This window comes from Electrophorus electricus, chromosome 15, assembly GCF_041902795.1.
Source record: "Electrophorus electricus isolate QZ-2024a chromosome 15, ASM4190279v1, whole genome shotgun sequence".
NCBI classification, from domain to species: Eukaryota; Metazoa; Chordata; class Actinopteri; order Gymnotiformes; family Gymnotidae; genus Electrophorus; species Electrophorus electricus.
In genome coordinates, this window is record NC_137511.1 from 1648039 (window position 1) to 1675918 (window position 27880).

The 27880-nt window shown below is 41.3% G+C and overlaps 15 non-coding genes across 15 annotated transcripts; all 15 read left to right on the forward strand.

Moving 5' to 3' along the window:
- The first annotated feature begins 752 nt into the window (after nucleotides 1–752).
- On the forward strand, nucleotides 753–834 carry trnal-aag (transfer RNA leucine (anticodon AAG)). Its single transcript has one exon. It is a non-coding gene; the product is annotated as a tRNA-Leu (tRNA).
- A 1855-nt stretch (nucleotides 835–2689) lies between these two features.
- On the forward strand, nucleotides 2690–2771 carry trnal-aag (transfer RNA leucine (anticodon AAG)). The gene has a single exon. It is a non-coding gene; the product is annotated as a tRNA-Leu (tRNA).
- A 1845-nt stretch (nucleotides 2772–4616) lies between these two features.
- trnal-aag (transfer RNA leucine (anticodon AAG)) lies at nucleotides 4617–4698 on the forward strand. Its single transcript has one exon. It is a non-coding gene; the product is annotated as a tRNA-Leu (tRNA).
- A 1845-nt stretch (nucleotides 4699–6543) lies between these two features.
- trnal-aag (transfer RNA leucine (anticodon AAG)) lies at nucleotides 6544–6625 on the forward strand. Its single transcript has one exon. It is a non-coding gene; the product is annotated as a tRNA-Leu (tRNA).
- Nucleotides 6626–8466: 1841 nt separating this feature from the next.
- trnal-aag (transfer RNA leucine (anticodon AAG)) lies at nucleotides 8467–8548 on the forward strand. The gene has a single exon. It is a non-coding gene; the product is annotated as a tRNA-Leu (tRNA).
- A 1861-nt stretch (nucleotides 8549–10409) lies between these two features.
- On the forward strand, nucleotides 10410–10491 carry trnal-aag (transfer RNA leucine (anticodon AAG)). Its single transcript has one exon. It is a non-coding gene; the product is annotated as a tRNA-Leu (tRNA).
- A 1849-nt stretch (nucleotides 10492–12340) lies between these two features.
- trnal-aag (transfer RNA leucine (anticodon AAG)) lies at nucleotides 12341–12422 on the forward strand. The gene has a single exon. It is a non-coding gene; the product is annotated as a tRNA-Leu (tRNA).
- Nucleotides 12423–14267: 1845 nt separating this feature from the next.
- On the forward strand, nucleotides 14268–14349 carry trnal-aag (transfer RNA leucine (anticodon AAG)). Its single transcript has one exon. It is a non-coding gene; the product is annotated as a tRNA-Leu (tRNA).
- A 1839-nt stretch (nucleotides 14350–16188) lies between these two features.
- Nucleotides 16189–16270, forward strand: trnal-aag (transfer RNA leucine (anticodon AAG)). Its single transcript has one exon. It is a non-coding gene; the product is annotated as a tRNA-Leu (tRNA).
- Nucleotides 16271–18109: 1839 nt separating this feature from the next.
- trnal-aag (transfer RNA leucine (anticodon AAG)) lies at nucleotides 18110–18191 on the forward strand. The gene has a single exon. It is a non-coding gene; the product is annotated as a tRNA-Leu (tRNA).
- Nucleotides 18192–20026: 1835 nt separating this feature from the next.
- trnal-aag (transfer RNA leucine (anticodon AAG)) lies at nucleotides 20027–20108 on the forward strand. The gene has a single exon. It is a non-coding gene; the product is annotated as a tRNA-Leu (tRNA).
- Nucleotides 20109–21937: 1829 nt separating this feature from the next.
- Nucleotides 21938–22019, forward strand: trnal-aag (transfer RNA leucine (anticodon AAG)). Its single transcript has one exon. It is a non-coding gene; the product is annotated as a tRNA-Leu (tRNA).
- Nucleotides 22020–23874: 1855 nt separating this feature from the next.
- Nucleotides 23875–23956, forward strand: trnal-aag (transfer RNA leucine (anticodon AAG)). The gene has a single exon. It is a non-coding gene; the product is annotated as a tRNA-Leu (tRNA).
- A 1873-nt stretch (nucleotides 23957–25829) lies between these two features.
- On the forward strand, nucleotides 25830–25911 carry trnal-aag (transfer RNA leucine (anticodon AAG)). Its single transcript has one exon. It is a non-coding gene; the product is annotated as a tRNA-Leu (tRNA).
- A 1845-nt stretch (nucleotides 25912–27756) lies between these two features.
- Nucleotides 27757–27838, forward strand: trnal-aag (transfer RNA leucine (anticodon AAG)). Its single transcript has one exon. It is a non-coding gene; the product is annotated as a tRNA-Leu (tRNA).
- Nucleotides 27839–27880: the final 42 nt, after the last annotated feature.

Genomic DNA, 27880 nt, shown 5'->3' on the forward strand with positions numbered 1-27880 from the left:
CAAAAATAACAATTGTACAGTGTCATCGCAGTTGGTACGAATGATCTCTTGTACTGCTCCTTACTATAGTGGAGCTGATTGAGTCTGTGACGAAAAGTGCTCTGCTGTCTAGCCAGTAGATTATGGACAGGTTTTGAAGTATTATCGAGGATAGCCTTGAGTTTGTCGTCTGTCCTCATTTTAACCACAAAGTCAAAACTGTCCAGAGTGCAGCCAAGGACTAAGCCAGCCTTCTTGATCAGTTTGTTGAGCTTGTTTGTCTCTCGTCCTCTGATGCTACCTCCCCAACACACAACTGCAAAGAAGATATGACTCGCAACATCAGACTGGTAGAACATTATCAGCGTCTTGCTGCACACATTAAAGGAACTGAGCTTCCTCAAAAAGTAAGCTCTACTAATCCCCTTCCTGTACACAGCTTCTAAATTGCCCTTCCAGTCCAGTTTCTTGTCGAGGATGACACCCAAGTATTTGTACGTTACCAGCTGTGCAATGGGAAACCGGTGTCATGGGAAACCGGTGCTGAGAAAGGTGCACAAAAGAAAATACCTCTAGTAGAGTGGAAAAAACTGTCCATCATTCAACAACAGTGGTCCTAACTTGGGGGCCACGGTACTGCAACTTTTATTATCTTTGCTGCTCTAACAAGCAACCAGTGGGACAAGCAACAATTGGAAACTGGTGCTAGGTGTTGGGAAAAGTACTCTGCCAAGCCCTTTCTTGGGTAACCAGTGTCACAGAAGGAGAAATCAGGTAGTGTGGCCGAGCGGTCCAAGGCGCTGGATTAAGGCTCCAGTCCTTTCGGGGGCGTGGGTTCGAATCCCACCGCTGCCAGGAAGCACTGTACTTTTGAGAATCCACTGAAGCAATTGCACGCGCAGTTATTTTGAGCAAAAATGTTGGCACATATATGGGAAGATTCAATAGGAGGCACTCACATGACAGTCGCCGAGAGGCATGCCAAGATTCTTGTCTAACAAGGTCTAAGGTGGTCTAAGACTTGGTTCAAATCCCACTGCTGCCACTTCATGTTTTAAAAAGACCAGTGCTTAGTCATGAACCTTGTCTACAGTGTCTCTCGAAAGATTCCTTGTCCCAATCGAGGTTGATGAAGCAACCCCGAATGCTGCTGTCGATGCCCGAGCGCTTGGAAAGAGTTTGGTTTTACCAATCAAATGTGGCCTCATACACTGCCATGAAATGCTTGCTGCAATGGCAGCATTTGCAAAGAGCACTTTGTCCAAACCCAGCTGATAAAAGTTCTGGATTCTTCAACTTTTTCAGTTCATCATACATAAATAGGCCATGGACTTATGACATACACTGATGCTAAGTTGTTGGAACTGTTAGGACTCCCAAGGATACCGCTGTTTGGAGAAAAGATGTTATTGAAAAGCTCTCTGACAAAAGTTAGGGATTCTTCAAATGAAAGAGGTGGAGAGATGAACAAAGAAGAGAAAGTGGTGACAGAACCTACCTTTTGAGCAAAGTAGTTTGGCCACAGTATGTAGGTAGGCAGACAGACAGATAGATAGATAGATAGATAGATAGATAGATAGATAATCACTATATTTAATCCCAGAGGGAAATTGAAACATTGAAGTAGCACAAAAAAGAGAAATATTATATATATATATATATATATATATATATATATATATATATATATATATATACAATATATAACAATAAGAATGTAAAAGAATAAGAAACAACATATATTGTATATGACTTGTGCAAGTCTACGAATGGTAAGGTGTTCGATCCTTCCGATCTTTCACTGTTTACAGTATACCAGGTAAAGGGACAGTGCATTACAACATTCACTTAGGTGTGCAGTGAATACAGAATAAAAATGACAAAAGACTGGATATTAATTATAATAATAATAATAAGTACAATTCTAGCACTCAATACCACTCAGTAGCATTCTTACACAAAAATAACAATTGTACAGTGTCATCGCAGTTGGTACGAATGATCTCCTGTACTGCTCCTTACTATAGTGGAGCTGATTGAGTCTGTGACGAAAAGTGCTCTGCTGTCTAGCCAGTAGATTATGGACAGGTTTTGAAGTATTATCGAGGATAGCCTTGAGTTTGTCGTCTGTCCTCATTTTAACCACAAAGTCAAAACTGTCCAGAGTGCAGCCAAGGACTAAGCCAGCCTTCTTGATCAGTTTGTTGAGCTTGTTTGTCTCTCGTCCTCTGATGCTACCTCCCCAACACACAACTGCAAAGAAGATATGACTCGCAACATCAGACTGGTAGAACATTATCAGCGTCTTGCTGCACACATTAAAGGAACTGAGCTTCCTCAAAAAGTAAGCTCTACTAATCCCCTTCCTGTACACAGCTTCTAAATTGCCCTTCCAGTCCAGTTTCTTGTCGAGGATGACACCCAAGTATTTGTACGTTACCAGCTGTGCAATGGGAAACCGGTGTCATGGGAAACCGGTGCTGAGAAAGGTGCACAAAAGAAAATACCTCTAGTAGAGTGGAAAAAACTGTCCATCATTCAACAACAGTGGTCCTAACTTGGGGGCCACGGTACTGCAACTTTTATTATCTTTGCTGCTCTAACAAGCAACCAGTGGGACAAGCAACAATTGGAAACTGGTTCTAGGTGTTGGGAAAAGTACTCTGCCAAGCCCTTTCTTGGGTAACCAGTGTCACATAAGGAGAAATCAGGTAGTGTGGCCGAGCGGTCCAAGGCGCTGGATTAAGGCTCCAGTCCTTTCGGGGGCGTGGGTTCGAATCCCACCGCTGCCAGGAAGCACTGTACTTTTGAGAATCCACTGAAGCAATTGCACGCACAGTTATTTTGAGCAAAAATGTTGGCACATATATGGGAAGATTCAATAGGAGGCACTCACATGACAGTCGCTGAGAGGCATGCCAAGATTCTTGTCTAACAAGGTCTAAGGTGGTCTAAGACTTGGTTCAAATCCCACTGCTGCCACTTCATGTTTTAAAAAGACCAGTGCTTAGTCATGAACCTTGTCTACAGTGTCTCTCGAAAGATTCCTTGTCCCAATCGAGGTTGATGAAGCAACCCCGAATGCTGCTGTCGATGCCCGAGCGCTTGGAAAGACTTTGGTTTTACCTATCAAATGTGGCCTCATACACTGCCATGAAATGCTTGCTGCAATGGCAGCATTTGCAAAGAGCACTTTGTCCAAACCCAGCTGATAAAAGTTCTGGATTCTTCATCTTTTTCAGTTCATCATACATAAATAGGCCATGGACTTATGACATACACTGATGCTAAGTTGTTGGAACTGTTAGGACTCCCAAGGATACCGCTGTTTGGAGAAAAGATGTTATTGAAAAGCTCTCTGACAAAAGTTAGGGATTCTTCAAATGAAAGAGGTGGAGAGATGAACAAAGAAGAGAAAGTGGTGACAGAACCTACCTTTTGAGCAAAGTAGTTTGGCCACAGTATGTAGGTAGGCAGACAGACAGATAGATAGATAGATAGATAGATAGATAGATAGATAGATAATCACTATATTTAATCCCAGAGGGAAATTGAAACATTGAAGTAGCACAAAAAAGAGAAATATTATATATATATATATATATATATATATATATATATATACAATATATAACAATAAGAATGTAAAAGAATAAGAAACAACATATATTGTATATGACTTGTGCAAGTCTACGAATGGTAAGGTGTTCGATCCTTCCGATCTTTCACTGTTTACAGTATACCAGGTAAAGTGACAGTGCATTACAACATTCACTTAGGTGTGCAGTGAATACAGAATAAAAATGACAAAAGACTGGATATTAATTATAATAATAATAATAAGTACAATTCTAGCACTCAATACCACTCAGTAGCATTCTTACACAAAAATAACAATTGTACAGTGTCATCGCAGTTGGTACGAATGATCTCTTGTACTGCTCCTTACTATAGTGGAGCTGATTGAGTCTGTGACGAAAAGTGCTCTGCTGTCTAGCCAGTAGATTATGGACAGGTTTTGAAGTATTATCGAGGATAGCCTTGAGTTTGTCGTCTGTCCTCATTTTAACCACAAAGTCAAAACTGTCCAGAGTGCAGCCAAGGACTAAGCCAGCCTTCTTGATCAGTTTGTTGAGCTTGTTTGTCTCTCGTCCTCTGATGCTACCTCCCCAACACACAACTGCAAAGAAGATATGACTCGCAACATCAGACTGGTAGAACATTATCAGCGTCTTGCTGCACACATTAAAGGAACTGAGCTTCCTCAAAAAGTAAGCTCTACTAATCCCCTTCCTGTACACAGCTTCTAAATTGCCCTTCCAGTCCAGTTTCTTGTCGAGGATGACACCCAAGTATTTGTACGTTACCAGCTGTGCAATGGGAAACCGGTGTCATGGGAAACCGGTGCTGAGAAAGGTGCACAAAAGAAAATACCTCTAGTAGAGTGGAAAAAACTGTCCATCATTCAACAACAGTGGTCCTAACTTGGGGGACACGGTACTGCAACTTTTATTATCTTTGCTGCTCTAACAAGCAACCAGTGGGACAAGCAACAATTGGAAACTGGTGCTAGGTGTTGGGAAAAGTACTCTGCCAAGCCCTTTCTTGGGTAACCAGTGTCACAGAAGGAAAAATCAGGTAGTGTGGCCGAGCGGTCCAAGGCGCTGGATTAAGGCTCCAGTCCTTTCGGGGGCGTGGGTTCGAATCCCACCGCTGCCAGGAAGCACTGTACTTTTGAGAATCCACTGAAGCAATTGCACGCACAGTTATTTTGAGCAAAAATGTTGGCACATATATGGGAAGATTCAATAGGAGGCACTCACATGACAGTCGCTGAGAGGCATGCCAAGATTCTTGTCTAACAAGGTCTAAGGTGGTCTAAGACTTGGTTCAAATCCCACTGCTGCCACTTCATGTTTTAAAAAGACCAGTGCTTAGTCATGAACCTTGTCTACAGTGTCTCTCGAAAGATTCCTTGTCCCAATCGAGGTTGATGAAGCAACCCCGAATGCTGCTGTCGATGCCCGAGCGCTTGGAAAGACTTTGGTTTTACCTATCAAATGTGGCCTCATACACTGCCATGAAATGCTTGCTGCAATGGCAGCATTTGCAAAGAGCACTTTGTCCAAACCCAGCTGATAAAAGTTCTGGATTCTTCATCTTTTTCAGTTCATCATACATAAATAGGCCATGGACTTATGACATACACTGATGCTAAGTTGTTGGAACTGTTAGGACTCCCAAGGATACCGCTGTTTGGAGAAAAGATGTTATTGAAAAGCTCTCTGACAAAAGTTAGGGATTCTTCAAATGAAAGAGGTGGAGAGATGAACAAAGAAGAGAAAGTGGTGACAGAACCTACCTTTTGAGCAAAGTAGTTTGGCCACAGTATGTAGGTAGGCAGACAGACAGATAGATAGATAGATAGATAGATAGATAGATAGATAGATAATCACTATATTTAATCCCAGAGGGAAATTGAAACATTGAAGTAGCACAAAAAAGAGAAATATTATATATATATATATATATATATATATATATATATATACAATATATAACAATAAGAATGTAAAAGAATAAGAAACAACATATATTGTATATGACTTGTGCAAGTCTACGAATGGTAAGGTGTTCGATCCTTCCGATCTTTCACTGTTTACAGTATACCAGGTAAAGTGACAGTGCATTACAACATTCACTTAGGTGTGCAGTGAATACAGAATAAAAATGACAAAAGACTGGATATTAATTATAATAATAATAATAAGTACAATTCTAGCACTCAATACCACTCAGTAGCATTCTTACACAAAAATAACAATTGTACAGTGTCATCGCAGTTGGTACGAATGATCTCTTGTACTGCTCCTTACTATAGTGGAGCTGATTGAGTCTGTGACGAAAAGTGCTCTGCTGTCTAGCCAGTAGATTATGGACAGGTTTTGAAGTATTATCGAGGATAGCCTTGAGTTTGTCGTCTGTCCTCATTTTAACCACAAAGTCAAAACTGTCCAGAGTGCAGCCAAGGACTAAGCCAGCCTTCTTGATCAGTTTGTTGAGCTTGTTTGTCTCTCGTCCTCTGATGCTACCTCCCCAACACACAACTGCAAAGAAGATATGACTCGCAACATCAGACTGGTAGAACATTATCAGCGTCTTGCTGCACACATTAAAGGAACTGAGCTTCCTCAAAAAGTAAGCTCTACTAATCCCCTTCCTGTACACAGCTTCTAAATTGCCCTTCCAGTCCAGTTTCTTGTCGAGGATGACACCCAAGTATTTGTACGTTACCAGCTGTGCAATGGGAAACCGGTGTCATGGGAAACCGGTGCTGAGAAAGGTGCACAAAAGAAAATACCTCTAGTAGAGTGGAAAAAACTGTCCATCATTCAACAACAGTGGTCCTAACTTGGGGGCCACGGTACTGCAACTTTTATTATCTTTGCTGCTCTAACAAGCAACCAGTGGGACAAGCAACAATTGGAAACTGGTGCTAGGTGTTGGGAAAAGTACTCTGCCAAGCCCTTTCTTGGGTAACCAGTGTCACAGAAGGAAAAATCAGGTAGTGTGGCCGAGCGGTCCAAGGCGCTGGATTAAGGCTCCAGTCCTTTCGGGGGCGTGGGTTCGAATCCCACCGCTGCCAGGAAGCACTGTACTTTTGAGAATCCACTGAAGCAATTGCACGCACAGTTATTTTGAGCAAAAATGTTGGCACATATATGGGAAGATTCAATAGGAGGCACTCACATGACAGTCGCCGAGAGGCATGCCAAGATTCTTGTCTAACAAGGTCTAAGGTGGTCTAAGACTTGGTTCAATTCCCACTGCTGCCACTTCATGTTTTAAAAAGACCAGTGCTTAGTCATGAACCTTGTCTACAGTGTCTCTCGAAAGATTCCTTGTCCCAATCGAGGTTGATGAAGCAACCCCGAATGCTGCTGTCGATGCCCGAGCGCTTGGAAAGAGTTTGGTTTTACCAATCAAATGTGGCCTCATACACTGCCATGAAATGCTTGCTGCAATGGCAGCATTTGCAAAGAGCACTTTGTCCAAACCCAGCTGATAAAAGTTCTGGATTCTTCAACTTTTTCAGTTCATCATACATAAATAGGCCATGGACTTATGACATACACTGATGCTAAGTTGTTGGAACTGTTAGGACTCCCAAGGATACCGCTGTTTGGAGAAAAGATGTTATTGAAAAGCTCTCTGACAAAAGTTAGGGATTCTTCAAATGAAAGAGGTGGAGAAATGAACAAAGAAGAGAAAGTGGTGACAGAACCTACCTTTTGAGCAAAGTAGTTTGGCCACAGTATGTAGGTAGGCAGACAGACAGATAGATAGATAGATAGATAGATAGATAATCACTATATTTAATCCCAGAGGGAAATTGAAACATTGAAGTAGCACAAAAAAGAGAAATATTATATATATATATATATATATATATATATATATATATATATATATACAATATATAACAATAAGAATGTAAAAGAATAAGAAACAACATATATTGTATATGACTTGTGCAAGTCTACGAATGGTAAGGTGTTCGATCCTTCCGATCTTTCACTGTTTACAGTATACCAGGTAAAGTGACAGTGCATTACAACATTCACTTAGGTGTGCAGTGAATACAGAATAAAAATGACAAAAGACTGGATATTAATTATAATAATAATAATAAGTACAATTCTAGCACTCAATACCACTCAGTAGCATTCTTACACAAAAATAACAATTGTACAGTGTCATCGCAGTTGGTACGAATGATCTCCTGTACTGCTCCTTACTATAGTGGAGCTGATTGAGTCTGTGACGAAAAGTGCTCTGCTGTCTAGCCAGTAGATTATGGACAGGTTTTGAAGTATTATCGAGGATAGCCTTGAGTTTGTCGTCTGTCCTCATTTTAACCACAAAGTCAAAACTGTCCAGAGTGCAGCCAAGGACTAAGCCAGCCTTCTTGATCAGTTTGTTGAGCTTGTTTGTCTCTCGTCCTCTGATGCTACCTCCCCAACACACAACTGCAAAGAAGATATGACTCGCAACATCAGACTGGTAGAACATTATCAGCGTCTTGCTGCACACATTAAAGGAACTGAGCTTCCTCAAAAAGTAAGCTCTACTAATCCCCTTCCTGTACACAGCTTCTAAATTGCCCTTCCAGTCCAGTTTCTTGTCGAGGATGACACCCAAGTATTTGTACGTTACCAGCTGTGCAATGGGAAACCGGTGTCATGGGAAACCGGTGCTGAGAAAGGTGCACAAAAGAAAATACCTCTAGTAGAGTGGAAAAAACTGTCCATCATTCAACAACAGTGGTCCTAACTTGGGGGCCACGGTACTGCAACTTTTATTATCTTTGCTGCTCTAACAAGCAACCAGTGGGACAAGCAACAATTGGAAACTGGTTCTAGGTGTTGGGAAAAGTACTCTGCCAAGCCCTTTCTTGGGTAACCAGTGTCACATAAGGAGAAATCAGGTAGTGTGGCCGAGCGGTCCAAGGCGCTGGATTAAGGCTCCAGTCCTTTCGGGGGCGTGGGTTCGAATCCCACCGCTGCCAGGAAGCACTGTACTTTTGAGAATCCACTGAAGCAATTGCACGCACAGTTATTTTGAGCAAAAATGTTGGCACATATATGGGAAGATTCAATAGGAGGCACTCACATGACAGTCGCCGAGAGGCATGCCAAGATTCTTGTCTAACAAGGTCTAAGGTGGTCTAAGACTTGGTTCAAATCCCACTGCTGCCACTTCATGTTTTAAAAAGACCAGTGCTTAGTCATGAACCTTGTCTACAGTGTCTCTCGAAAGATTCCTTGTCCCAATCGAGGTTGATGAAGCAACCCCGAATGCTGCTGTCGATGCCCGAGCGCTTGGAAAGAGTTTGGTTTTACCAATCAAATGTGGCCTCATACACTGCCATGAAATGCTTGCTGCAATGGCAGCATTTGCAAAGAGCACTTTGTCCAAACCCAGCTGATAAAAGTTCTGGATTCTTCAACTTTTTCAGTTCATCATACATAAATAGGCCATGGACTTATGACATACACTGATGCTAAGTTGTTGGAACTGTTAGGACTCCCAAGGATACCGCTGTTTGGAGAAAAGATGTTATTGAAAAGCTCTCTGACAAAACTTAGGGATTCTTCAAATGAAAGAGGTGGAGAGATGAACAAAGAAGAGAAAGTGGTGACAGAACCTACCTTTTGAGCAAAGTAGTTTGGCCACAGTATGTAGGTAGGCAGACAGACAGATAGATAGATAGATAGATAGATAGATAGATAGATAGATAATCACTATATTTAATCCCAGAGGGAAATTGAAACATTGAAGTAGCACAAAAAAGAGAAATATTATATATATATATATATATATATATATATATATATATATATATATATATATATACAATATATAACAATAAGAATGTAAAAGAATAAGAAACAACATATATTGTATATGACTTGTGCAAGTCTACGAATGGTAAGGTGTTCGATCCTTCCGATCTTTCACTGTTTACAGTATACCAGGTAAAGTGACAGTGCATTACAACATTCACTTAGGTGTGCAGTGAATACAGAATAAAAATGACAAAAGACTGGATATTAATTATAATAATAATAATAAGTACAATTCTAGCACTCAATACCACTCAGTAGCATTCTTACACAAAAATAACAATTGTACAGTGTCATCGCAGTTGGTACGAATGATCTCCTGTACTGCTCCTTACTATAGTGGAGCTGATTGAGTCTGTGACGAAAAGTGCTCTGCTGTCTAGCCAGTAGATTATGGACAGGTTTTGAAGTATTATCGAGGATAGCCTTGAGTTTGTCGTCTGTCCTCATTTTAACCACAAAGTCAAAACTGTCCAGAGTGCAGCCAAGGACTAAGCCAGCCTTCTTGATCAGTTTGTTGAGCTTGTTTGTCTCTCGTCCTCTGATGCTACCTCTCCAACACACAACTGCAAAGAAGATATGACTCGCAACATCAGACTGGTAGAACATTATCAGCGTCTTGCTGCACACATTAAAGGAACTGAGCTTCCTCAAAAAGTAAGCTCTACTAATCCCCTTCCTGTACACAGCTTCTAAATTGCCCTTCCAGTCCAGTTTCTTGTCGAGGATGACACCCAAGTATTTGTACGTTACCAGCTGTGCAATGGGAAACCGGTGTCATGGGAAACCGGTGCTGAGAAAGGTGCACAAAAGAAAATACCTCTAGTAGAGTGGAAAAAACTGTCCATCATTCAACAACAGTGGTCCTAACTTGGGGGCCACGGTACTGCAACTTTTATTATCTTTGCTGCTCTAACAAGCAACCAGTGGGACAAGCAACAATTGGAAACTGGTTCTAGGTGTTGGGAAAAGTACTCTGCCAAGCCCTTTCTTGGGTAACCAGTGTCACATAAGGAGAAATCAGGTAGTGTGGCCGAGCGGTCCAAGGCGCTGGATTAAGGCTCCAGTCCTTTCGGGGGCGTGGGTTCGAATCCCACCGCTGCCAGGAAGCACTGTACTTTTGAGAATCCACTGAAGCAATTGCACGCACAGTTATTTTGAGCAAAAATGTTGGCACATATATGGGAAGATTCAATAGGAGGCACTCACATGACAGTCGCCGAGAGGCATGCCAAGATTCTTGTCTAACAAGGTCTAAGGTGGTCTAAGACTTGGTTCAAATCCCACTGCTGCCACTTCATGTTTTAAAAAGACCAGTGCTTAGTCATGAACCTTGTCTACAGTGTCTCTCGAAAGATTCCTTGTCCCAATCGAGGTTGATGAAGCAACCCCGAATGCTGCTGTCGATGCCCGAGCGCTTGGAAAGAGTTTGGTTTTACCAATCAAATGTGGCCTCATACACTGCCATGAAATGCTTGCTGCAATGGCAGCATTTGCAAAGAGCACTTTGTCCAAACCCAGCTGATAAAAGTTCTGGATTCTTCAACTTTTTCAGTTCATCATACATAAATAGGCCATGGACTTATGACATACACTGATGCTAAGTTGTTGGAACTGTTAGGACTCCCAAGGATACCGCTGTTTGGAGAAAAGATGTTATTGAAAAGCTCTCTGACAAAACTTAGGGATTCTTCAAATGAAAGAGGTGGAGAGATGAACAAAGAAGAGAAAGTGGTGACAGAACCTACCTTTTGAGCAAAGTAGTTTGGCCACAGTATGTAGGTAGGCAGACAGACAGATAGATAGATAGATAGATAGATAGATAGATAATCACTATATTTAATCCCAGAGGGAAATTGAAACATTGAAGTAGCACAAAAAAGAGAAATATTATATATATATATATATATATATATATATATATATATATATATATATATACAATATATAACAATAAGAATGTAAAAGAATAAGAAACAACATATATTGTATATGACTTGTGCAAGTCTACGAATGGTAAGGTGTTCGATCCTTCCGATCTTTCACTCTTTACAGTATACCAGGTAAAGTGACAGTGCATTACAACATTCACTTAGGTGTGCAGTGAATACAGAATAAAAATGACAAAAGACTGGATATTAATTATAATAATAATAATAAGTACAATTCTAGCACTCAATACCACTCAATAGCATTCTTACACAAAAATAACAATTGTACAGTGTCATCGCAGTTGGTACGAATGATCTCTTGTACTGCTCCTTACTATAGTGGAGCTGATTGAGTCTGTGACGAAAAGTGCTCTGCTGTCTAGCCAGTAGATTATGGACAGGTTTTGAAGTATTATCGAGGATAGCCTTGAGTTTGTCGTCTGTCCTCATTTTAACCACAAAGTCAAAACTGTCCAGAGTGCAGCCAAGGACTAAGCCAGCCTTCTTGATCAGTTTGTTGAGCTTGTTTGTCTCTCGTCCTCTGATGCTACCTCCCCAACACACAACTGCAAAGAAGATATGACTCGCAACATCAGACTGGTAGAACATTATCAGCGTCTTGCTGCACACATTAAAGGAACTGAGCTTCCTCAAAAAGTAAGCTCTACTAATCCCCTTCCTGTACACAGCTTCTAAATTGCCCTTCCAGTCCAGTTTCTTGTCGAGGATGACACCCAAGTATTTGTACGTTACCAGCTGTGCAATGGGAAACCGGTGTCATGGGAAACCGGTGCTGAGAAAGGTGCACAAAAGAAAATACCTCTAGTAGAGTGGAAAAAACTGTCCATCATTCAACAACAGTGGTCCTAACTTGGGGGCCACGGTACTGCAACTTTTATTATCTTTGCTGCTCTAACAAGCAACCAGTGGGACAAGCAACAATTGGAAACTGGTGCTAGGTGTTGGGAAAAGTACTCTGCCAAGCCCTTTCTTGGGTAACCAGTGTCACAGAAGGAGAAATCAGGTAGTGTGGCCGAGCGGTCCAAGGCGCTGGATTAAGGCTCCAGTCCTTTCGGGGGCGTGGGTTCGAATCCCACCGCTGCCAGGAAGCACTGTACTTTTGAGAATCCACTGAAGCAATTGCACGCGCAGTTATTTTGAGCAAAAATGTTGGCACATATATGGGAAGATTCAATAGGAGGCACTCACATGACAGTCGCCGAGAGGCATGCCAAGATTCTTGTCTAACAAGGTCTAAGGTGGTCTAAGACTTGGTTCAAATCCCACTGCTGCCACTTCATGTTTTAAAAAGACCAGTGCTTAGTCATGAACCTTGTCTACAGTGTCTCTCGAAAGATTCCTTGTCCCAATCGAGGTTGATGAAGCAACCCCGAATGCTGCTGTCGATGCCCGAGCGCTTGGAAAGAGTTTGGTTTTACCAATCAAATGTGGCCTCATACACTGCCATGAAATGCTTGCTGCAATGGCAGCATTTGCAAAGAGCACTTTGTCCAAACCCAGCTGATAAAAGTTCTGGATTCTTCAACTTTTTCAGTTCATCATACATAAATAGGCCATGGACTTATGACATACACTGATGCTAAGTTGTTGGAACTGTTAGGACTCCCAAGGATACCGCTGTTTGGAGAAAAGATGTTATTGAAAAGCTCTCTGACAAAAGTTAGGGATTCTTCAAATGAAAGAGGTGGAGAGATGAACAAAGAAGAGAAAGTGGTGACAGAACCTACCTTTTGAGCAAAGTAGTTTGGCCACAGTATGTAGGTAGGCAGACAGACAGATAGATAGATAGATAGATAGATAGATAGATAGATAATCACTATATTTAATCCCAGAGGGAAATTGAAACATTGAAGTAGCACAAAAAAGAGAAATATTATATATATATATATATATATATATATATATATATATATATACAATATATAACAATAAGAATGTAAAAGAATAAGAAACAACATATATTGTATATGACTTGTGCAAGTCTACGAATGGTAAGGTGTTCGATCCTTCCGATCTTTCACTGTTTACAGTATACCAGGTAAAGGGACAGTGCATTACAACATTCACTTAGGTGTGCAGTGAATACAGAATAAAAATGACAAAAGACTGGATATTAATTATAATAATAATAATAAGTACAATTCTAGCACTCAATACCACTCAGTAGCATTCTTACACAAAAATAACAATTGTACAGTGTCATCGCAGTTGGTACGAATGATCTCCTGTACTGCTCCTTACTATAGTGGAGCTGATTGAGTCTGTGACGAAAAGTGCTCTGCTGTCTAGCCAGTAGATTATGGACAGGTTTTGAAGTATTATCGAGGATAGCCTTGAGTTTGTCGTCTGTCCTCATTTTAACCACAAAGTCAAAACTGTCCAGAGTGCAGCCAAGGACTAAGCCAGCCTTCTTGATCAGTTTGTTGAGCTTGTTTGTCTCTCGTCCTCTGATGCTACCTCCCCAACACACAACTGCAAAGAAGATATGACTCGCAACATCAGACTGGTAGAACATTATCAGCGTCTTGCTGCACACATTAAAGGAACTGAGCTTCCTCAAAAAGTAAGCTCTACTAATCCCCTTCCTGTACACAGCTTCTAAATTGCCCTTCCAGTCCAGTTTCTTGTCGAGGATGACACCCAAGTATTTGTACGTTACCAGCTGTGCAATGGGAAACCGGTGTCATGGGAAACCGGTGCTGAGAAAGGTGCACAAAAGAAAATACCTCTAGTAGAGTGGAAAAAACTGTCCATCATTCAACAACAGTGGTCCTAACTTGGGGGCCACGGTACTGCAACTTTTATTATCTTTGCTGCTCTAACAAGCAACCAGTGGGACAAGCAACAATTGGAAACTGGTTCTAGGTGTTGGGAAAAGTACTCTGCCAAGCCCTTTCTTGGGTAACCAGTGTCACATAAGGAGAAATCAGGTAGTGTGGCCGAGCGGTCCAAGGCGCTGGATTAAGGCTCCAGTCCTTTCGGGGGCGTGGGTTCGAATCCCACCGCTGCCAGGAAGCACTGTACTTTTGAGAATCCACTGAAGCAATTGCACGCACAGTTATTTTGAGCAAAAATGTTGGCACATATATGGGAAGATTCAATAGGAGGCACTCACATGACAGTCGCCGAGAGGCATGCCAAGATTCTTGTCTAACAAGGTCTAAGGTGGTCTAAGACTTGGTTCAAATCCCACTGCTGCCACTTCATGTTTTAAAAAGACCAGTGCTTAGTCATGAACCTTGTCTACAGTGTCTCTCGAAAGATTCCTTGTCCCAATCGAGGTTGATGAAGCAACCCCGAATGCTGCTGTCGATGCCCGAGCGCTTGGAAAGAGTTTGGTTTTACCAATCAAATGTGGCCTCATACACTGCCATGAAATGCTTGCTGCAATGGCAGCATTTGCAAAGAGCACTTTGTCCAAACCCAGCTGATAAAAGTTCTGGATTCTTCAACTTTTTCAGTTCATCATACATAAATAGGCCATGGACTTATGACATACACTGATGCTAAGTTGTTGGAACTGTTAGGACTCCCAAGGATACCGCTGTTTGGAGAAAAGATGTTATTGAAAAGCTCTCTGACAAAAGTTAGGGATTCTTCAAATGAAAGAGGTGGAGAGATGAACAAAGAAGAGAAAGTGGTGACAGAACCTACCTTTTGAGCAAAGTAGTTTGGCCACAGTATGTAGGTAGGCAGACAGACAGATAGATAGATAGATAGATAGATAGATAATCACTATATTTAATCCCAGAGGGAAATTGAAACATTGAAGTAGCACAAAAAAGAGAAATATTATATATATATATATATATATATATATATATATATATATATATACAATATATAACAATAAGAATGTAAAAGAATAAGAAACAACATATATTGTATATGACTTGTGCAAGTCTACGAATGGTAAGGTGTTCGATCCTTCCGATCTTTCACTGTTTACAGTATACCAGGTAAAGTGACAGTGCATTACAACATTCACTTAGGTGTGCAGTGAATACAGAATAAAAATGACAAAAGACTGGATATTAATTATAATAATAATAATAAGTACAATTCTAGCACTCAATACCACTCAGTAGCATTCTTACACAAAAATAACAATTGTACAGTGTCATCGCAGTTGGTACGAATGATCTCTTGTACTGCTCCTTACTATAGTGGAGCTGATTGAGTCTGTGACGAAAAGTGCTCTGCTGTCTAGCCAGTAGATTATGGACAGGTTTTGAAGTATTATCGAGGATAGCCTTGAGTTTGTCGTCTGTCCTCATTTTAACCACAAAGTCAAAACTGTCCAGAGTGCAGCCAAGGACTAAGCCAGCCTTCTTGATCAGTTTGTTGAGCTTGTTTGTCTCTCGTCCTCTGATGCTACCTCCCCAACACACAACTGCAAAGAAGATATGACTCGCAACATCAGACTGGTAGAACATTATCAGCGTCTTGCTGCACACATTAAAGGAACTGAGCTTCCTCAAAAAGTAAGCTCTACTAATCCCCTTCCTGTACACAGCTTCTAAATTGCCCTTCCAGTCCAGTTTCTTGTCGAGGATGACACCCAAGTATTTGTACGTTACCAGCTGTGCAATGGGAAACCGGTGTCATGGGAAACCGGTGCTGAGAAAGGTGCACAAAAGAAAATACCTCTAGTAGAGTGGAAAAAACTGTCCATCATTCAACAACAGTGGTCCTAACTTGGGGGCCACGGTACTGCAACTTTTATTATCTTTGCTGCTCTAACAAGCAACCAGTGGGACAAGCAACAATTGGAAACTGGTTCTAGGTGTTGGGAAAAGTACTCTGCCAAGCCCTTTCTTGGGTAACCAGTGTCACATAAGGAGAAATCAGGTAGTGTGGCCGAGCGGTCCAAGGCGCTGGATTAAGGCTCCAGTCCTTTCGGGGGCGTGGGTTCGAATCCCACCGCTGCCAGGAAGCCCTGTACTTTTGAGAATCCACTGAAGCAATTGCACGCACAGTTATTTTGAGCAAAAATGTTGGCACATATATGGGAAGATTCAATAGGAGGCACTCACATGACAGTCGCCGAGAGGCATGCCAAGATTCTTGTCTAACAAGGTCTAAGGTGGTCTAAGACTTGGTTCAAATCCCACTGCTGCCACTTCATGTTTTAAAAAGACCAGTGCTTAGTCATGAACCTTGTCTACAGTGTCTCTCGAAAGATTCCTTGTCCCAATCGAGGTTGATGAAGCAACCCCGAATGCTGCTGTCGATGCCCGAGCGCTTGGAAAGAGTTTGGTTTTACCAATCAAATGTGGCCTCATACACTGCCATGAAATGCTTGCTGCAATGGCAGCATTTGCAAAGAGCACTTTGTCCAAACCCAGCTGATAAAAGTTCTGGATTCTTCAACTTTTTCAGTTCATCATACATAAATAGGCCATGGACTTATGACATACACTGATGCTAAGTTGTTGGAACTGTTAGGACTCCCAAGGATACCGCTGTTTGGAGAAAAGATGTTATTGAAAAGCTCTCTGACAAAAGTTAGGGATTCTTCAAATGAAAGAGGTGGAGAGATGAACAAAGAAGAGAAAGTGGTGACAGAACCTACCTTTTGAGCAAAGTAGTTTGGCCACAGTATGTAGGTAGGCAGACAGACAGATAGATAGATAGATAGATAGATAGATAATCACTATATTTAATCCCAGAGGGAAATTGAAACATTGAAGTAGCACAAAAAAGAGAAATATTATATATATATATATATATATATATATATATATATATATATATACAATATATAACAATAAGAATGTAAAAGAATAAGAAACAACATATATTGTATATGACTTGTGCAAGTCTACGAATGGTAAGGTGTTCGATCCTTCCGATCTTTCACTGTTTACAGTATACCAGGTAAAGTGACAGTGCATTACAACATTCACTTAGGTGTGCAGTGAATACAGAATAAAAATGACAAAAGACTGGATATTAATTATAATAATAATAATAAGTACAATTCTAGCACTCAATACCACTCAGTAGCATTCTTACACAAAAATAACAATTGTACAGTGTCATCGCAGTTGGTACGAATGATCTCTTGTACTGCTCCTTACTATAGTGGAGCTGATTGAGTCTGTGACGAAAAGTGCTCTGCTGTCTAGCCAGTAGATTATGGACAGGTTTTGAAGTATTATCGAGGATAGCCTTGAGTTTGTCGTCTGTCCTCATTTTAACCACAAAGTCAAAACTGTCCAGAGTGCAGCCAAGGACTAAGCCAGCCTTCTTGATCAGTTTGTTGAGCTTGTTTGTCTCTCGTCCTCTGATGCTACCTCCCCAACACACAACTGCAAAGAAGATATGACTCGCAACATCAGACTGGTAGAACATTATCAGCGTCTTGCTGCACACATTAAAGGAACTGAGCTTCCTCAAAAAGTAAGCTCTACTAATCCCCTTCCTGTACACAGCTTCTAAATTGCCCTTCCAGTCCAGTTTCTTGTCGAGGATGACACCCAAGTATTTGTACGTTACCAGCTGTGCAATGGGAAACCGGTGTCATGGGAAACCGGTGCTGAGAAAGGTGCACAAAAGAAAATACCTCTAGTAGAGTGGAAAAAACTGTCCATCATTCAACAACAGTGGTCCTAACTTGGGGGCCACGGTACTGCAACTTTTATTATCTTTGCTGCTCTAACAAGCAACCAGTGGGACAAGCAACAATTGGAAACTGGTGCTAGGTGTTGGGAAAAGTACTCTGCCAAGCCCTTTCTTGGGTAACCAGTGTCACAGAAGGAGAAATCAGGTAGTGTGGCCGAGCGGTCCAAGGCGCTGGATAAAGGCTCCAGTCCTTTCGGGGGCGTGGGTTCGAATCCCACCGCTGCCAGGAAGCACTGTACTTTTGAGAATCCACTGAAGCAATTGCACGCACAGTTATTTTGAGCAAAAATGTTGGCACATATATGGGAAGATTCAATAGGAGGCACTCACATGACAGTCGCCGAGAGGCATGCCAAGATTCTTGTCTAACAAGGTCTAAGGTGGTCTAAGACTTGGTTCAAATCCCACTGCTGCCACTTCATGTTTTAAAAAGACCAGTGCTTAGTCATGAACCTTGTCTACAGTGTCTCTCGAAAGATTCCTTGTCCCAATCGAGGTTGATGAAGCAACCCCGAATGCTGCTGTCGATGCCCGAGCGCTTGGAAAGACTTTGGTTTTACCAATCAAATGTGGCCTCATACACTGCCATGAAATGCTTGCTGCAATGGCAGCATTTGCAAAGAGCACTTTGTCCAAACCCAGCTGATAAAAGTTCTGGATTCTTCAACTTTTTCAGTTCATCATACATAAATAGGCCATGGACTTATGACATACACTGATGCTAAGTTGTTGGAACTGTTAGGACTCCCAAGGATACCGCTGTTTGGAGAAAAGATGTTATTGAAAAGCTCTCTGACAAAAGTTAGGGATTCTTCAAATGAAAGAGGTGGAGAGATGAACAAAGAAGAGAAAGTGGTGACAGAACCTACCTTTTGAGCAAAGTAGTTTGGCCACAGTAGGTAGGTAGGCAGACAGACAGATAGATAGATAGATAGATAGATAGATAGATAGATAGATAATCACTATATTTAATCCCAGAGGGAAATTGAAACATTGAAGTAGCACAAAAAAGAGAAATTATATATATATATATATATATATATATATACAATATATAACAATAAGAATGTAAAAGAATAAGAAACAACATATATTGTATATGACTTGTGCAAGTCTACGAATGGTAAGGTGTTCGATCCTTCCGATCTTTCACTGTTTACAGTATACCAGGTAAAGTGACAGTGCATTACAACATTCACTTAGGTGTGCAGTGAATACAGAATAAAAATGACAAAAGACTGGATATTAATTATAATAATAATAATAAGTACAATTCTAGCACTCAATACCACTCAGTAGCATTCTTACACAAAAATAACAATTGTACAGTGTCATCGCAGTTGGTACGAATGATCTCCTGTACTGCTCCTTACTATAGTGGAGCTGATTGAGTCTGTGACGAAAAGTGCTCTGCTGTCTAGCCAGTAGATTATGGACAGGTTTTGAAGTATTATCGAGGATAGCCTTGAGTTTGTCGTCTGTCCTCATTTTAACCACAAAGTCAAAACTGTCCAGAGTGCAGCCAAGGACTAAGCCAGCCTTCTTGATCAGTTTGTTGAGCTTGTTTGTCTCTCGTCCTCTGATGCTACCTCCCCAACACACAACTGCAAAGAAGATATGACTCGCAACATCAGACTGGTAGAACATTATCAGCGTCTTGCTGCACACATTAAAGGAACTGAGCTTCCTCAAAAAGTAAGCTCTACTAATCCCCTTCCTGTACACAGCTTCTAAATTGCCCTTCCAGTCCAGTTTCTTGTCGAGGATGACACCCAAGTATTTGTACGTTACCAGCTGTGCAATGGGAAACCGGTGTCATGGGAAACCGGTGCTGAGAAAGGTGCACAAAAGAAAATACCTCTAGTAGAGTGGAAAAAACTGTCCATCATTCAACAACAGTGGTCCTAACTTGGGGGACACGGTACTGCAACTTTTATTATCTTTGCTGCTCTAACAAGCAACCAGTGGGACAAGCAACAATTGGAAACTGGTGCTAGGTGTTGGGAAAAGTACTCTGCCAAGCCCTTTCTTGGGTAACCAGTGTCACAGAAGGAAAAATCAGGTAGTGTGGCCGAGCGGTCCAAGGCGCTGGATTAAGGCTCCAGTCCTTTCGGGGGCGTGGGTTCGAATCCCACCGCTGCCAGGAAGCACTGTACTTTTGAGAATCCACTGAAGCAATTGCACGCACAGTTATTTTGAGCAAAAATGTTGGCACATATATGGGAAGATTCAATAGGAGGCACTCACATGACAGTCGCCGAGAGGCATGCCAAGATTCTTGTCTAACAAGGTCTAAGGTGGTCTAAGACTTGGTTCAATTCCCACTGCTGCCACTTCATGTTTTAAAAAGACCAGTGCTTAGTCATGAACCTTGTCTACAGTGTCTCTCGAAAGATTCCTTGTCCCAATCGAGGTTGATGAAGCAACCCCGAATGCTGCTGTCGATGCCCGAGCGCTTGGAAAGAGTTTGGTTTTACCAATCAAATGTGGCCTCATACACTGCCATGAAATGCTTGCTGCAATGGCAGCATTTGCAAAGAGCACTTTGTCCAAACCCAGCTGATAAAAGTTCTGGATTCTTCAACTTTTTCAGTTCATCATACATAAATAGGCCATGGACTTATGACATACACTGATGCTAAGTTGTTGGAACTGTTAGGACTCCCAAGGATACCGCTGTTTGGAGAAAAGATGTTATTGAAAAGCTCTCTGACAAAAGTTAGGGATTCTTCAAATGAAAGAGGTGGAGAGATGAACAAAGAAGAGAAAGTGGTGACAGAACCTACCTTTTGAGCAAAGTAGTTTGGCCACAGTATGTAGGTAGGCAGACAGACAGATAGATAGATAGATAGATAGATAGATAATCACTATATTTAATCCCAGAGGGAAATTGAAACATTGAAGTAGCACAAAAAAGAGAAATATTATATATATATATATATATATATATATATATATACAATATATAACAATAAGAATGTAAAAGAATAAGAAACAACATATATTGTATATGACTTGTGCAAGTCTACGAATGGTAAGGTGTTCGATCCTTCCGATCTTTCACTGTTTACAGTATACCAGGTAAAGTGACAGTGCATTACAACATTCACTTAGGTGTGCAGTGAATACAGAATAAAAATGACAAAAGACTGGATATTAATTATAATAATAATAATAAGTACAATTCTAGCACTCAATACCACTCAGTAGCATTCTTACACAAAAATAACAATTGTACAGTGTCATCGCAGTTGGTACGAATGATCTCTTGTACTGCTCCTTACTATAGTGGAGCTGATTGAGTCTGTGACGAAAAGTGCTCTGCTGTCTAGCCAGTAGATTATGGACAGGTTTTGAAGTATTATCGAGGATAGCCTTGAGTTTGTCGTCTGTCCTCATTTTAACCACAAAGTCAAAACTGTCCAGAGTGCAGCCAAGGACTAAGCCAGCCTTCTTGATCAGTTTGTTGAGCTTGTTTGTCTCTCGTCCTCTGATGCTACCTCCCCAACACACAACTGCAAAGAAGATATGACTCGCAACATCAGACTGGTAGAACATTATCAGCGTCTTGCTGCACACATTAAAGGAACTGAGCTTCCTCAAAAAGTAAGCTCTACTAATCCCCTTCCTGTACACAGCTTCTAAATTGCCCTTCCAGTCCAGTTTCTTGTCGAGGATGACACCCAAGTATTTGTACGTTACCAGCTGTGCAATGGGAAACCGGTGTCATGGGAAACCGGTGCTGAGAAAGGTGCACAAAAGAAAATACCTCTAGTAGAGTGGAAAAAACTGTCCATCATTCAACAACAGTGGTCCTAACTTGGGGGCCACGGTACTGCAACTTTTATTATCTTTGCTGCTCTAACAAGCAACCAGTGGGACAAGCAACAATTGGAAACTGGTGCTAGGTGTTGGGAAAAGTACTCTGCCAAGCCCTTTCTTGGGTAACCAGTGTCACAGAAGGAGAAATCAGGTAGTGTGGCCGAGCGGTCCAAGGCGCTGGATAAAGGCTCCAGTCCTTTCGGGGGCGTGGGTTCGAATCCCACCGCTGCCAGGAAGCACTGTACTTTTGAGAATCCACTGAAGCAATTGCACGCACAGTTATTTTGAGCAAAAATGTTGGCACATATATGGGAAGATTCAATAGGAGGCACTCACATGACAGTCGCCGAGAGGCATGCCAAGATTCTTGTCTAACAAGGTCTAAGGTGGTCTAAGACTTGGTTCAAATCCCACTGCTGCCACTTCATGTTTTAAAAAGACCAGTGCTTAGTCATGAACCTTGTCTACAGTGTCTCTCGAAAGATTCCTTGTCCCAATCGAGGTTGATGAAGCAACCCCGAATGCTGCTGTCGATGCCCGAGCGCTTGGAAAGACTTTGGTTTTACCAATCAAATGTGGCCTCATACACTGCCATGAAATGCTTGCTGCAATGGCAGCATTTGCAAAGAGCACTTTGTCCAAACCCAGCTGATAAAAGTTCTGGATTCTTCAACTTTTTCAGTTCATCATACATAAATAGGCCATGGACTTATGACATACACTGATGCTAAGTTGTTGGAACTGTTAGGACTCCCAAGGATACCGCTGTTTGGAGAAAAGATGTTATTGAAAAGCTCTCTGACAAAAGTTAGGGATTCTTCAAATGAAAGAGGTGGAGAGATGAACAAAGAAGAGAAAGTGGTGACAGAACCTACCTTTTGAGCAAAGTAGTTTGGCCACAGTATGTAGGTAGGCAGACAGACAGATAGATAGATAGATAGATAGATAGATAGATAGATAGATAGATAGATAGATAGATAGATAATCACTATATTTAATCCCAGAGGGAAATTGAAACATTGAAGTAGCACAAAAAAGAGAAATAATATATATATATATATATATATATATATACAATATATAACAATAAGAATGTAAAAGAATAAGAAACAACATATATTGTATATGACTTGTGCAAGTCTACGAATGGTAAGGTGTTCGATCCTTCCGATCTTTCACTGTTTACAGTATACCAGGTAAAGTGACAGTGCATTACAACATTCACTTAGGTGTGCAGTGAATACAGAATAAAAATGACAAAAGACTGGATATTAATTATAATAATAATAATAAGTACAATTCTAGCACTCAATACCACTCAGTAGCATTCTTACACAAAAATAACAATTGTACAGTGTCATCGCAGTTGGTACGAATGATCTCCTGTACTGCTCCTTACTATAGTGGAGCTGATTGAGTCTGTGACGAAAAGTGCTCTGCTGTCTAGCCAGTAGATTATGGACAGGTTTTGAAGTATTATCGAGGATAGCCTTGAGTTTGTCGTCTGTCCTCATTTTAACCACAAAGTCAAAACTGTCCAGAGTGCAGCCAAGGACTAAGCCAGCCTTCTTGATCAGTTTGTTGAGCTTGTTTGTCTCTCGTCCTCTGATGCTACCTCCCCAACACACAACTGCAAAGAAGATATGACTCGCAACATCAGACTGGTAGAACATTATCAGCGTCTTGCTGCACACATTAAAGGAACTGAGCTTCCTCAAAAAGTAAGCTCTACTAATCCCCTTCCTGTACACAGCTTCTAAATTGCCCTTCCAGTCCAGTTTCTTGTCGAGGATGACACCCAAGTATTTGTACGTTACCAGCTGTGCAATGGGAAACCGGTGTCATGGGAAACCGGTGCTGAGAAAGGTGCACAAAAGAAAATACCTCTAGTAGAGTGGAAAAAACTGTCCATCATTCAACAACAGTGGTCCTAACTTGGGGGACACGGTACTGCAACTTTTATTATCTTTGCTGCTCTAACAAGCAACCAGTGGGACAAGCAACAATTGGAAACTGGTGCTAGGTGTTGGGAAAAGTACTCTGCCAAGCCCTTTCTTGGGTAACCAGTGTCACAGAAGGAAAAATCAGGTAGTGTGGCCGAGCGGTCCAAGGCGCTGGATTAAGGCTCCAGTCCTTTCGGGGGCGTGGGTTCGAATCCCACCGCTGCCAGGAAGCACTGTACTTTTGAGAATCCACTGAAGCAATTGCACACACAGTTATTTTGAGCAAAAATGTTGGCACATATATGGGAAGATTCAATAGGAGGCACTCACATGACAGTCGCCGAGAGGCATGCCAAGATTCTTGTCTAACAAGGTCTAAGGTGGTCTAAGACTTGGTTCAATTCCCACTGCTGCCACTTCATGTTTTAAAAAGACCAGTGCTTAGTCATGAACCTTGTCTACAGTGTCTCTCGAAAGATTCCTTGTCCCAATCGAGGTTGATGAAGCAACCCCGAATGCTGCTGTCGATGCCCGAGCGCTTGGAAAGAGTTTGGTTTTACCAATCAAATGTGGCCTCATACACTGCCATGAAATGCTTGCTGCAATGGCAGCATTTGCAAAGAGCACTTTGTCCAAACCCAGCTGATAAAAGTTCTGGATTCTTCAACTTTTTCAGTTCATCATACATAAATAGGCCATGGACTTATGACATACACTGATGCTAAGTTGTTGGAACTGTTAGGACTCCCAAGGATACCGCTGTTTGGAGAAAAGATGTTATTGAAAAGCTCTCTGACAAAACTTAGGGATTCTTCAAATGAAAGAGGTGGAGAGATGAACAAAGAAGAGAAAGTGGTGACAGAACCTACCTTTTGAGCAAAGTAGTTTGGCCACAGTATGTAGGTAGGCAGACAGACAGATAGATAGATAGATAGATAGATAGATAGATAGATAGATAATCACTATATTTAATCCCAGAGGGAAATTGAAACATTGAAGTAGCACAAAAAAGAGAAATATTATATATATATATATATATATATATATATATATATATATATATATATATATATATATATATATATACAATATATAACAATAAGAATGTAAAAGAATAAGAAACAACATATATTGTATATGACTTGTGCAAGTCTACGAATGGTAAGGTGTTCGATCCTTCCGATCTTTCACTGTTTACAGTATACCAGGTAAAGTGACAGTGCATTACAACATTCACTTAGGTGTGCAGTGAATACAGAATAAAAATGACAAAAGACTGGATATTAATTATAATAATAATAATAAGTACAATTCTAGCACTCAATACCACTCAGTAGCATTCTTACACAAAAATAACAATTGTACAGTGTCATCGCAGTTGGTACGAATGATCTCTTGTACTGCTCCTTACTATAGTGGAGCTGATTGAGTCTGTGACGAAAAGTGCTCTGCTGTCTAGCCAGTAGATTATGGACAGGTTTTGAAGTATTATCGAGGATAGCCTTGAGTTTGTCGTCTGTCCTCATTTTAACCACAAAGTCAAAACTGTCCAGAGTGCAGCCAAGGACTAAGCCAGCCTTCTTGATCAGTTTGTTGAGCTTGTTTGTCTCTCGTCCTCTGATGCTACCTCCCCAACACACAACTGCAAAGAAGATATGACTCGCAACATCAGACTGGTAGAACATTATCAGCGTCTTGCTGCACACATTAAAGGAACTGAGCTTCCTCAAAAAGTAAGCTCTACTAATCCCCTTCCTGTACACAGCTTCTAAATTGCCCTTCCAGTCCAGTTTCTTGTCGAGGATGACACCCAAGTATTTGTACGTTACCAGCTGTGCAATGGGAAACCGGTGTCATGGGAAACCGGTGCTGAGAAAGGTGCACAAAAGAAAATACCTCTAGTAGAGTGGAAAAAACTGTCCATCATTCAACAACAGTGGTCCTAACTTGGGGGCCACGGTACTGCAACTTTTATTATCTTTGCTGCTCTAACAAGCAACCAGTGGGACAAGCAACAATTGGAAACTGGTGCTAGGTGTTGGGAAAAGTACTCTGCCAAGCCCTTTCTTGGGTAACCAGTGTCACAGAAGGAGAAATCAGGTAGTGTGGCCGAGCGGTCCAAGGCGCTGGATTAAGGCTCCAGTCCTTTCGGGGGCGTGGGTTCGAATCCCACCGCTGCCAGGAAGCACTGTACTTTTGAGAATCCACTGAAGCAATTGCACGCACAGTTATTTTGAGCAAAAATGTTGGCACATATATGGGAAGATTCAATAGGAGGCACTCACATGACAGTCGCCGAGAGGCATGCCAAGATTCTTGTCTAACAAGGTCTAAGGTGGTCTAAGACTTGGTTCAAATCCCACTGCTGCCACTTCATGTTTTAAAAAGACCAGTGCTTAGTCATGAACCTTGTCTACAGTGTCTCTCGAAAGATTCCTTGTCCCAATCGAGGTTGATGAAGCAACCCCGAATGCTGCTGTCGATGCCCGAGCGCTTGGAAAGACTTTGGTTTTACCAATCAAATGTGGCCTCATACACTGCCATGAAATGCTTGCTGCAATGGCAGCATTTGCAAAGAGCACTTTGTCCAAACCCAGCTGATAAAAGTTCTGGATTCTTCAACTTTTTCAGTTCATCATACATAAATAGGCCATGGACTTATGACATACACTGATGCTAAGTTGTTGGAACTGTTAGGACTCCCAAGGATACCGCTGTTTGGAGAAAAGATGTTATTGAAAAGCTCTCTGACAAAAGTTAGGGATTCTTCAAATGAAAGAGGTGGAGAGATGAACAAAGAAGAGAAAGTGGTGACAGAACCTACCTTTTGAGCAAAGTAGTTTGGCCACAGTATGTAGGTAGGCAGACAGACAGATAGATAGATAGATAGATAGATAGATAGATAGATAATCACTATATTTAATCCCAGAGGGAAATTGAAACATTGAAGTAGCACAAAAAAGAGAAATATTATATATATATATATATATATATATATATATATATATATATACAATATATAACAATAAGAATGTAAAAGAATAAGAAACAACATATATTGTATATGACTTGTGCAAGTCTACGAATGGTAAGGTGTTCGATCCTTCCGATCTTTCACTGTTTACAGTATACCAGGTAAAGTGACAGTGCATTACAACATTCACTTAGGTGTGCAGTGAATACAGAATAAAAATGACAAAAGACTGGATATTAATTATAATAATAATAATAAGTACAATTCTAGCACTCAATACCACTCAGTAGCATTCTTACACAAAAATAACAATTGTACAGTGTCATCGCAGTTGGTACGAATGATCTCTTGTACTGCTCCTTACTATAGTGGAGCTGATTGAGTCTGTGACGAAAAGTGCTCTGCTGTCTAGCCAGTAGATTATGGACAGGTTTTGAAGTATTATCGAGGATAGCCTTGAGTTTGTCGTCTGTCCTCATTTTAACCACAAAGTCAAAACTGTCCAGAGTGCAGCCAAGGACTAAGCCAGCCTTCTTGATCAGTTTGTTGAGCTTGTTTGTCTCTCGTCCTCTGATGCTACCTCCCCAACACACAACTGCAAAGAAGATATGACTCGCAACATCAGACTGGTAGAACATTATCAGCGTCTTGCTGCACACATTAAAGGAACTGAGCTTCCTCAAAAAGTAAGCTCTACTAATCCCCTTCCTGTACACAGCTTCTAAATTGCCCTTCCAGTCCAGTTTCTTGTCGAGGATGACACCCAAGTATTTGTACGTTACCAGCTGTGCAATGGGAAACCGGTGTCATGGGAAACCGGTGCTGAGAAAGGTGCACAAAAGAAAATACCTCTAGTAGAGTGGAAAAAACTGTCCATCATTCAACAACAGTGGTCCTAACTTGGGGGCCACGGTACTGCAACTTTTATTATCTTTGCTGCTCTAACAAGCAACCAGTGGGACAAGCAACAATTGGAAACTGGTGCTAGGTGTTGGGAAAAGTACTCTGCCAAGCCCTTTCTTGGGTAACCAGTGTCACAGAAGGAGAAATCAGGTAGTGTGGCCGAGCGGTCCAAGGCGCTGGATTAAGGCTCCACTCCTTTCGGGGGCGTGGGTTCGAATCCCACCGCTGCCAGGAAGCACTGTACTTTTGAGAATCCACTGAAGCAATTGCACG